Source organism: Magallana gigas, chromosome 6 (genome assembly GCF_963853765.1).
Source record: "Magallana gigas chromosome 6, xbMagGiga1.1, whole genome shotgun sequence".
Lineage (NCBI taxonomy): Eukaryota > Metazoa > Mollusca > Bivalvia > Ostreida > Ostreidae > Magallana > Magallana gigas.
The window spans coordinates 41,309,121-41,321,639 of record NC_088858.1 but is presented as its reverse complement, the minus strand read 5'-3'; the positions used below and the strand labels follow the sequence as shown (position 1 = coordinate 41,321,639).

Genomic DNA, 12,519 nt, shown 5'->3' with positions numbered 1-12,519 from the left:
CCATTGTAAATGTATCTGCTATAAGGGTGAATCCAGCTGGAGAGACATGCACTTGCAATCTATATTAATATTCACAACCAGAGACATATTATATAACAGTGTTATTTATGTCTGAGGCTGCTCACAAACCGACATGAATTGTGAAAAGGTCCAGTGTTACATTGTGCCTTACAGGCCTAATTTGTCTTAGCTACTAATCCATTAATTGCTGGATATAAAGGGTGTCACTGCCTAGCTGTTAGCTATATTATAAAACTGAACTTGGACTCTTTACACAAGTCATCAATTCTAAATAACTATATGTAGTGTCAAAAAGCATAATGTTTTAATTAATGAAACTATTTGTGATCACAAGTACAAGAATTCTTGGAATATAACTTGTCCCTTTTATATACATTCCAGTATACTCAGTAGGTGATTCCATTGCTGACATGAAAAACTTTACTTTAAAACGAAAATCGATACATTCCCATCCCTTTGTTTTAAACAACGAAGTTTAATAAATATATGTTAAGTTATATAGTAAACAAATTTGTTTTATTGCTTAGAGAGTTTAACAAATTCGTTTTGTTTTGAAGTCTTAGAAGCTCTTCACTTAAGCAATGATAAGAACAATTAATAGATAGAACCTATAGATCTATATGTCGTTGGAATTACGTATTTAATGCGTTGGCTAGACGTCTATTTTTAGATTATGACGAGTCATACAAGATCGATATCAAACCGGTTCAATCCGGTTTCCACGTCATCGGCGAAGGACTTTTTACTTCAATATCCGTCCGTTGTTTTTCTAAATATTATTATAAAATATTGAATATATTTTCTTAAACGATACATGTTTTAACACAAATTGAAAAATTGATTGTATATATGTATAAATTTATGCTTAATTGATATCAATTCTTTGTAGTATTTTGTTAAACTTTGTGCACTATTTGATCTGTCATTACGCGCAGTGATCCTCAGCAGAAAGGTATAAATACAAGGAACTTCATTCGCAAGCATTTCACGAGGGAAGCGGAGATGCACTATGAACTATGTCGCGTAACGGATTGGTGTAATTTGTTACAATTTGTTATTTGTTTGATTTCTTAGCATTTAAAGTTTTTTTTTAAAAAAGATTATTTATATGGGTGTAATTGTGATGTAAGCATATATTCATAATTCTGTGAATCTTTCGATTTGAACGACTTTTCATGTGAAGTTGAAATTCCAAAATGGCGCCCACTTTTCATGGAGACCGGAAACGAGAAATAAGAACTCAGCTGGTGAAAAGACTGCTGTCAAAGAAGAAGAAATTTTCAAGAAATGCTCATATTTGTGCTCTCATTCATAGTACTGTGAAAAGGGTTTTGGGAGGGAAGAGGACTTTAGGAAACTCGATGGACGCCGATCATAATTTCCACTCGGTGGATGTAGATGTAAAAGGGGGAGATCGTTTAATTTAGATAAGTTTGTTATTAAGTATTGGGTCAGGTAACATTTCTCAGTTTTTTAGTATTTTTTACCGCTATGTGTTCAACTTGTTTTGTTATTTGTTGATAATATCAAATAAATGAATAAATCTTGTTTACAAAATTAATATTATTCTAAATTTAACATTTCACGATGATTTATTGCAGTACAGGGTCCGACGAGGCTCTGACATTGAAATGTTTGGCTGTTCATTGCAACATCGTTAGGGTCAGCTCGTGTAGACTAGACTGTATTCTGATGAATCAGATGATAGTGGACCCAGCGTCCCGGCCCTCCTCAAGATTCCCCCATTCCTGGTGCTGTTTGTCGCCATGTTAGCTTCTGCCTTTGGTATTCCCATTCATTAAAGATCTAAGAAAATGGCATTCCATAAGAACGTCCATGGCTGTCTTGTGTGGATGATAATGGCAGAGAAATTCCTCACTGACCTCGCATAATTCCACTTGCTGTCCCCCGTAGTAGGTATTTTGCCAAATGTAGCGATCCCTCAGATCTGCCACTAATGGGATGGATGTGATCCTCCTCCCTGCGTTTACTAGCATGTATGAAAGAGGTATTGTGTTTGGGACCCACCTCCCAGTGTTCTGCTGTATATATGGTTTGTAGATCGAACAAAAGTTTTCAAAAACCAGATAATGTTAAAAACTTTTAACTTTACAGTGGTAATCGACTATGGGCAATGATATTTTGTATAAAATTCAGAGTTCATTTCCTCGCCCTCGGTTAAATCAAGTGAGAAAAAAGCTAAAACTGAATTTTGGCTATTTGACAAGTAAATTATATTAAATGTCAAATTCTGTTGTAGTTTTCTGCTTGACTAGAAGGTGAATAAATGAAACTTCATCTTTCAAACTCTGAAATTATAACTTTAACATTTCACAGCTTGCTTGCATCATGATTGTCCCAATCAAGAATTTATGATTGAATTACCTGGGAGCTGACTCATTGCTTCTGGTGTACACTTTGATGAGTGGGAGGATACGTCTCCTGGTTCTTGCATTTAAAGAGAATTTAAAACAGACCCGAGGACCAGACTGAAACCCTGACCATGACAATATTAAAAAAAGAAATAATCTATAATGTTGAATTAAAGTAAGGTGGTACCTGTTGGAAGGTAATATAAAAGGAAAACTTGCATGTTTGAACCTCGAAGTAGCACAGTTTTTAATGTTAAATCATAATGGAAAACATTTGTAAATTTTGAGAAAGTCAATGTTATTGAATTTGATTGGTTGTTTCAGCTTTCATCATCTCTATAGAATTTTGATGAAAACTTCTTCCATCACTATCAAAGCCTATTGTCTGGATTTTCTTGAGAAAATTGTCTATCATCGTTTCAAAGAAACGCGTGGGTCCCATAAAATAGAGAATGCATCCAAGATTTGTCCCTGAACAATGACCCCCCAGAGTTAAGTTGAGCAGAGGATCCTGCCATCTAAAACGTGTGAAGTTGTCAATCAAATAAGCTGCTCAAGGACCCATGAGGCCACCTTGAGGAAGGTAATTTGTTGTAAAGTTATGTTCTTAGTTTGGGTTTGTTCTCGGGGGTAGGGGCTGGGAGAGTTCAGTTTTTACAGATTATGGAACAGATTTACCTGCCCCTTGCTGATTTTGTCCGTCCGAACAATCTTGCTGGTGACCAGTCATTGTTCTAAAAAATGGAGCTTGATCATTTAATCAGGGACAGACATGTAACAGGTATTTTTCAAGAGGGGATAATATTTGAAAGAAATGCCTACTATACAAAGTTTTTTATGAATTGTTTAAAAAAATTGACAAAGAAACATTTTAATGGGGGTGGGTCAACATTGCCAGTAATCAAGGTCTTTTTCAGAGATTAAGAAGTGCTGTAATAAAAGTTGAACCTTAAGACAATGCAAAGGTGACATGACAAGTTTAAGGTGACCTATTCTTGAGAGTGACCCAGTGATGTATTGAGCCTGTTACACGCTCCATGCTACTGACTTCTCCTTGCCTCAACAGCTTCAGCATATTTTGCATTCATTTCCATTAAAGTGATCTTGGTGAAATGGTCCTTAAAGCAGCGTCCAAAAATTGTGAAATGGCACTATACTCTATAAACATTGATGTTGCACCTGGTCGTTTATACTGAAGCATATCAAGCTGGTTGTATGAAAGTTAAACAACACGTTGAATACATGGACACTGTAGAGAAGTCACCAGATAAGGTACTGAAGGTGTAAAAGACATACGGTAGACCTAGCAGTAATATAGTATCCTCAGAAAATGTAATGTCTTGAAACTGATTTTAAATAATTGTTTTGAATTTCGGATGTAGACCAATATGGAAACGTTGATTAGCACCTATGCACAAAATACTAGATAAACATAATCCATGAACACGGCTACGAAGCCCTTTAGTCAGAAATCAACAAAACGTCTTCAAAGATATATATTATGAAACAAGGCGTTTAAAATTTGCAAATATTCATAAAGCTGTAAAACTCTCAAATGAAAGTATATTTTCAATTGTGAAACTTGGCTTTTATGTTAAAAATTTGCAAACATTCATTTAACTGAAAATCTAAAATATTTGTCATTTTTAAAAGGAAATACTCTGAAAGGCAAGTCAGTTTAAAACACTTCGTCTCTAAGATACAAAACATTAATATCTTTAAAAAACATATTTCACTAGACCATTTTTAAAGTTGAATGCATGTGTTTGGAGTGAATTGAATTTGTAGCATAGACGCCGGATTGAAGTCTACGATGCATTTCCATGCACACAAATGATTAGAGGGTAGCGGAGGTATTCTTTTATAGATGAAGACACTGGTACCAGAGGGGAATCGGCATGCATATCCATGCATATTCGGTGAGAATCTAAAGAATAGGTACTCTTCTGTGCTGATTAAAAAGCAGTTTATTGCTTGTCTCCTTGGATTCATCAATGCATGTCCGTGCACCTTGACGCGTCAACACAACCGCTTGTGAGGGAGTCAACATGCATATCCATGCATACCAGAGTTGCAGCATCTCCAGATTCAACAGAAGTCAACAGTCTTCGTAGTGTAATGTTTTTGTTAATTATATATGTTGTGAGGAGTCAACGTGCTATGTCCATGCACACAATAGTGATCCAAGCCCTGATTATTCTTGAAAGGTAGCCTTTGGTAAAATAAAAATCCCATTTATTTGATTTTAAATGTGAAAATAATATTCTGTCTTCTAACAAAATGAAATTTAAATAACTATAAAGTGAAATTAGCTGTTGTGTATGATAGTTGGGGTGAAGTTAATTTTTTATAGCCCTGATATGTGCAGAAAGTTAGAGTGCTTTTGTGATTAGTCCAATGAATGAAGAGGTTTGGGAAAGCTTTTTGTCCGAAGTGCAAGGTAATATACTTTGTAGATAGATCCAGCTGTTGTAATAAGAGAATTCTGACCATTTACAAGTTCATAGTCTTAACATTTTCACAAGTACAAGAGGTTAAGGAGTATTGTAACAGTCAATGAAATAATACAGTATGTAGGTAAGACATGCCTGGGGTTTTCTTTGTCAACCCATTTCATTGTCTAGAAGTGCAAGATCAATTTGAAGAGAGCAATGGGTTGTTGAGTATATGTCTATGTCTGAGGGAAGCTGTTGAAGAGTTAACACGAACCTTCTATGCTGCATCATTGGTCCAGTCTGCTTGAAAGAATGGAAAGCTGATCATCGACATAATAGGAGACTGTTGCGAATGGGTAAACAGGCTGTAATCAAATGTCCTAGTTTTAGAAATTACAGGTGATGCCTAGATAAATTATTGAGACGAAGTCAATGATCAACTATATAATGTAATGCACTGATTGAAAAAAGACATGGGGCCATTTTGTAAAAGGTAACGACCCATGGCAAAAAATTAAATATTTTGTAGCATTTGACCCAAGAAGCAGCGAAGTGTTCGAGATGTTTTATGATGCAGCTTAGAAAATGAGGTTCAAAAACAAGGTGTTGTGTAACATGGTTGATGTAAAAGCTGCTGTAAAAATTATAGGTCTGAGGACCCGTTTTCCTGATAAACGGGTAAATTCCAAAATTAGATTAACTGTTTATGTTCAGCTTTAAAAATGAAAAAAAGTTTTATCTATTTAAGAAAGATTTCTGTCATGGTTTGTGTTTATGAAATTTTATCTCAGAGAGAGTGTTGGGACACTTATGAGCTTAAAGAAATAGTGATATTCCCTGAAATTCTACTACTAGGTGTAAACAGTATTATATACATGTACATTAATTATCATTATTATAACACCCAAATGAGTTCTTTAAAAAACCAACATGCCATTCAATGGACTACTGGAGGATCAGAATAATCCCATTTATCAGTTGGTGGAACTTATTGAGAAGCAACAGTAGACCATCAAAGAACGCATGAATATACCAAAGGAGGGTGAAGAAGAAAACGAATTGTCTACTCGTGGGTCCTGTTCAGGTACTTTACGTTTTTGTTATCAACAGGTTTAAATGGGAGGTTATCAATATGAAAACACCGATTGAGCAATCACAAGCTGAATTCACCAAGTACGCGTTAAATGAATCTGGGGTAAATCAACCAAAGAACAATCCATGTGAACTTGGAAGGAACATCTGCAACAGAATTTCTACTGGGGAGGCCAGCAGGTACTTGGTAGTTTGATAGCATTTTTTTGCAGAATGTGAAAGCACAATGCTGCCATGAATGTCAATCAAGTCAAAAGCATCCATGAAGGAGTGAAATACTGACTGCGGCTCTGAGGGGATAATAAAACAGGCATTGGGAAATAATAAGGGAAAGGGAAAGGTAATTTTTTGTAGAAAACATCTAGTGAAGGACTATAAGAATGATACAAATAGATATAAGGACAGATGAAGGGACTGGTTCCTTGGGGATCAACTTTTGGACAATGTCTTAGGAAAAAAGGAAAATAAAAGACAACTCTCATTGACACTTGACAGGACACCCTACTTCAGGTAGATAATAAACAAGAGTACCATCAACAAATGATCCATTAGCATTGAACGTTGCATTCACCGACGATCAAACATTGAAAGAAAATTTCAGTAAACTTTAAGGTACATAACTGAATAAAATTATCAAAAGATCAATTTTTTTTTCAGAAACACATTACGGTACTTTTATAAAGAAGAGTATTTGATAGTTTAAAGGAATGCAAAAAAAAAAACCCCAATTACGATGACCATCAATAAAACATTACTAAAATATCATCAGTTGATTACTGGAGGACCATCAACTGGATACAAACCATCTGCAAGTTAATTTTAAATGAAAAACAGTTGCAAAAGAGCCCCCATCAGTAAAGTCCAGTGGATTATTTACATGATTTCAACTGGAGGATCATCAATAGGACATATACTGGAGAACCATCAACACATCATTTAATGGAAGATCAACAACAGGATATCTACTGAGGACTATCAAAGGGACGTCTACTTGAGGGATCACCAAACTGTCATCAAATGGATGATCACCAGCAGGACAGCTACAAGGGGCTCATCAACATGACATCAACTAGAGCATCATCAGTGGGACATTTCCTGAAGAAAGATCATCAGGCCACCTAAGGAAAGATGGAATTGATTTGGAGGGAAAAGGAGAGGTAATTTATTGTAGAGATCATCATCTTTAAGAGTAAACATGATGCAGTGTTTGGGGAAGATGACGTCACTGGTGCACTGCGGATCTACTGGAGGACAATTAAGTAGGACAATATAAGGGGCAACTCTGGTTGACTTCAAACAGGACACAGTACTACTGGTAGATGAACATCTAGAGTAACATCAACAAAAGATCCATTAGAAATCAACAACACATAAGCAAATATTTGCAGGTACATTAATAACAAGGAATTATCAGCAAATCATATGAAAAAACCCACACAGCAATTGTAAATGTAAATACAATTACATTCTTTTTATAAAGGAAAGTATTTTACAGTTGACAGAAAAGCAAAATAACATTTACTTAAAGACCAACAACTTGATACCTATTGGAAGATCATCAACTAGACCATCTACTGATTGACCAACATGAGGACACCTTTTGAAAGATCACCAACTGTACTATTTTTTGAATGACCAACAACAGGACACCTTTTGGAAGATCAACTGGACCATCATCTGGAGGACCATCAACAGGACCTATTAAAAGATCATCAACTGGACTTCTTTCTGGAGGACCAAAAACAGGACATCTATTAAAAGATTGTCAACTGGACCATCTACTGGACAACAATAGGACATCTATGTGAAGATCATCTACTGAAGGAACAACATCAGGACACTTATTGGAAGATCATCAACTTGACCATCTACTGGAGGACCAACAGAACACCTATTGGAAGATCATCACTGGACCATCGACTGGAGGACCAACAACAGAACACCTACTTAAAGATCATCAACTGGACAATTTTTTTGAGGACATTTATAAGTAAACCTATTGACCATCTACTGGAGGACAAACAACAGGGCATCTATGGGAAGATTTCTTGGTAAGGAGGGGCAGGTATTAGTATTTTTGCTTTTATTTGCAGAAGGCAGGAGGAGTGCCATCATGAATGTCTCCCACGTCGCAAACATATCCTGCAAGAGTACACACTGGTTGCCTCTCTGACAGAATGATAAAACATGGACAAGATGGATTTGAGTTGGAGTTTTGAAAGGAATGGGAGGGGTATTTTTATTGTAGAGAATATCGACTTGAGGAGTAAACATGATGCAATTTTGGTGGAAGATGACATCACTGGTTCATTAGGGATCTACTAGTGGACAATGAACAAGGAATTTTCTGTAGGACAATAGACAATACATAGAAGATGGACTGGAGTTGGAGTTTCTTATTCAAAAGGAGAGGTAATTTATTGTAGAGAACATCGACTTGAGGGGTAAACATGATGACATTTTGGTGGAAGAAGACATGACTGTTACATTTGGGATCAACTGGTGGACAATTAACATGGCATCTTTAGTAAGACAATGTAAGGGGCAACTATGGTTGACTTCCAGCAGGACATGGTACAACTGGTAGATCAACAACTAGAGTACCATCAACAGAAGATTAATAAGCAGTTAATTAACAGCACACTAATTAAGATAGAACCTTTGAGCAAATATTTTAAGGTACAATAATTACAGAGAATGATCAGCAAATCATATGAAATCATATGAAAGAAAACATAGTAAATGTAAGGACAATGTAAAGGAAAGAATTTTATATTTTACAGAAAAGCAAAATTACATCTATAAGAGAACCAACGACAGAACACCTATTGAAAGATCATCAACTGGACAATCTACTTGAAGACCTACAACAGAACACCCATAGGAAGATCATCCACTCGACCATCTACTGGAAGAACAACAACAGGACTTCTACATAGGAAGATCATCACTGGACCATCTACTGGAGGACCAACAACAAGACAGTTATTAGAAGATCATCAACCGGACAATCTACTGGAGGACCAAGAACAGGACATCTGCATGGGAAGATCATCACTGGACCATCTACTGGAGGACCAACAACAGGACATCTACATGGGAAGATCAGCACTGGACCATCTACTGGAGGACTTTCATAAGGACGTCTATTCAAAGATCATCAGCTGGACCATCTACTAGAGGAACAACAACAGGACAATTATTGGAAGATCATCAACTGGACCATCTACTGGAGGACCAACAACAGGACACTTATTAGAAGATCATCAACTGGACCATCTTCTGGAGGACAAACAACAGGACCTAATGGGGGAAAATAAGCAGAGCATCTCAGAATAGGATACTGGAGGATCTTTATAAAACTTGACATCTACAGAGGACTATCAACAGGACAGACTTTGAGGACCATCAATGTGACATCTACTGAGGGTTCATCAATATGACATCAACTGGATGATCATCAGCAGAATAGCTACAAGGGGCTCATCAACATGACATCAACTGGGGAATCATCAGCGGGACTTGTTCTTGAGAAAGATCATCAGGCAACCTAAGGAAAAGGAACTTTGGCAACAAGATTTCTTGGTAAGCAGGGGCAGGTACTAGTATTTTTGCTTTTATTTGCAGAAGGCAGGAGGAGTGCCATCATGAATGTCTACCACACCGCAAACTTATCCTTCAAGAGTACACACTGGTTGCCTCTTTGACAGAATGATAAAACATGGACAAGATGGACTTGAGTTGGAGTTTTGAAAGGAATGGGAGAGGTATTTTTATTGTAGAGAACATCGACTTGAGGAGTAAACATGATGCAATTTTGGTGGAAGGTGACGTCACTGGTTCATTAGGGATCTACTGGTGGAGAATGAATAAGGCATCTTCTGTAGGACAATAGACAATACATAGAAGATGGATTGGATTTGGAGTTTCTTATTCAAAAGGAGAGGTAATTTATTGTAGAGAACATGGACTTGAGAGGTAAACATGAGGACATTTTGGTGGAAGAAGACATGACTGTTACATTTGAGATCTACTGGTGGACTATTAACATGGCATCTTTAGTAAGACAATGTAAGGGGCAACTATGGTTGACTTCCAGCAGGACAGAGTACAACTGGTAGATCAACGACTAGAGTACCTTCAACAGAATATTTATCAGCAGTTAATCAACAACATACTAATTAAGATAGAACCTTTGAGCAAATATTTTAAGGTACAATAATTACAGAGAATGATCAGCAAATCATATGAAAGAAAACATTGTAAATGTAAAGACAATTAGATTCTTCTTATAAAGGAAAGAATTTTACATTTTACAGAAAAGCAAAATAACATCTACAAGAGAACCAACAACAGAACACCTATTGAAAGATCATCAACTGGACCATCTACTGGAAGACCAACATCAGAACACCCATTGGAAGATCATCCACTCGACCATCTACTGGAGGAACAACAACAGGACAACAACAGGACTTCTACATGTGAAGATCATCACTGGACCATCTACAGGAGGACCAACAACGGGACATCTACATGGAAAGTTCATCACTAGACCATCTACTGGAGGACCAACAACAGGACAATTATTGGTAGATTAACAACTGGACAACCTATTTGAGGACTTTCATAAGTACACCTATATCATCAGCTGGACCATCTACTGGAGGAACAACAACAGGACACTTATTGGAAGATCATCAACTGGACCATCTACTGGAGGACCAACAACTGGGCACTTATTAGAAGATTATCAACTGGACCATCTACTGGAGGACAAACAACAGGACCTACTGGGGGGAAAGAAGCAGATCTCAGAATAGGATACTAGAGGATCTTTATAAAACTTGACATCTACAGAGGACTATCAACAGGACAGACTTTGAGGACCATCAATGTGACATCTACTGAGGGTTCATCAATATGACATCAACTGGATGATCATCAGCAGAACAGCTACAAGGGGCTTATCAACATGACATCAACTGGGGAATCATCAGCGGGACTTGTCCTGGAGAAAGATCATCAGGCCACCTAAGGAATAGGAACATTGGCAACAAGATTGCTTGTTAAGTAGGTGTAAGTACTAGTATTTTTTGCTTTTATTTGCAGAAGACAGGAGAAGTGCCATCATGAATGTCTACCACGTCGCAAACATATCCTGCAAGAGTACACACTGGTTGCCTCTTTGACAGAATGATAAAACACGCACTAGATGGATTTGAGTTGGATTTTTGAAGGGAATGGAGAGGTATTTTTATTGTAGAGAACATCGACTTGAGGAGTAAACATGATGCAATTTTGGTGGAAGATAATGTCACTGATTATAAGAGGATCTACTGGTGGACAATTAACAAGGCATCTTCATAAAGACAATAAAAAATGCACAAATGATGGATTGGATTTGGAGTAAAGGAGAGGTAATCTATTGTAGCGAAAATCAACCTGAGGGGTAAACATGATGAAATTTTGGTGAAAGATGACATCACTGTTTCATTGGGGATCTACTAGTGGACAATGAACAAGGCATCTTCTGTAGGACATTGATGTAAAGAGCAGCAATGGTTGACTTCCAACAGGACAGTACTACTGGTAGATCAACAACTAGAGTACCATCAACAAACGATCCATTAGCAATAAATCAACAAACCATTTACTGACAAATATAGGAAGAAGATAAAGCAAAACTTTTCAGGTACAATAATTACAGAGAATTATCAACAAATCATATGAGAGAAAACACTTAGTAATAGTAAATGCAAAGATAATTACATTATTTTTATGAGGGAAAGTATTTTACAGTTTACAGAAAAGCAATTTAACATCTACTAGATAACCAACAACAGAACGCCTATTGGAAGACAATCACCTGAACCGGACCATTTACTGCAGGACCAACAACAGGACAATTATTGGAAGATCATCAACTGGACTCTTCTGGAGGACCAATAACAGGACACCTATTGGAAGATCATCAACTGGACTATCTCCTAGGGGACCAACAACAGGACACCTATAAAACAAATCAACTGGACTATCAACTGGAGGATTAACAACAGGGCATTTATGGAAAAATCATCACAGGACCATCTACTGAAGACCAACAACAGAACACCTATTGGAAGATCATCAACTGGACTATCCACTGGAGGACCAAAAACTAGACACTTATTGGAAGATCATCAGCTGGACCATCCACTGGAGGACCAACAACAGGACATCTATGGGAAGATCATCACTGGACCATCTTCTGGAGGACTAACAAAAGGAGATCTATGGAAAATTATCAACTGGACCATCTTCTGGAGGACCAACAACAGGACATTAATAGGAAGATCATCACTGGACCATCTTCTTGAGGGCCAACAACAGGACATTGATGGGATGATCATCATTGGACCATCTACTGGAGGACCAACAACAGAACACCTATTTGAAAATCATCAACTGGACAATCAACTGCAGGACAAACAACTGGACACTTATTGGAAGATCATCAACAGGAAAATCCACTGGAGGACCAACAACAGGACATCTATGGGAAGATCATCACTGGACCATCTACTGGAGGACCAACAACAGAACTCCTATTGAAAGAT

At 37.1% G+C, this 12,519-nt stretch overlaps 1 long non-coding RNA gene across 1 annotated transcript; it reads right to left on the bottom strand.

Annotated features, from left to right (window-relative positions):
* Positions 1–10,504: 10,504 nt before the first annotated feature.
* On the bottom strand, positions 10,505–12,158 carry LOC117689248 (uncharacterized). The gene is made up of 2 exons (XR_004601581.2): positions 12,089–12,158; positions 10,505–10,559 (listed from the first exon to the last, which is right to left on the bottom strand). It is a non-coding gene; the product is annotated as an uncharacterized lncRNA (long non-coding RNA).
* Between the last annotated feature and the right edge of the window lie 361 nt (positions 12,159–12,519).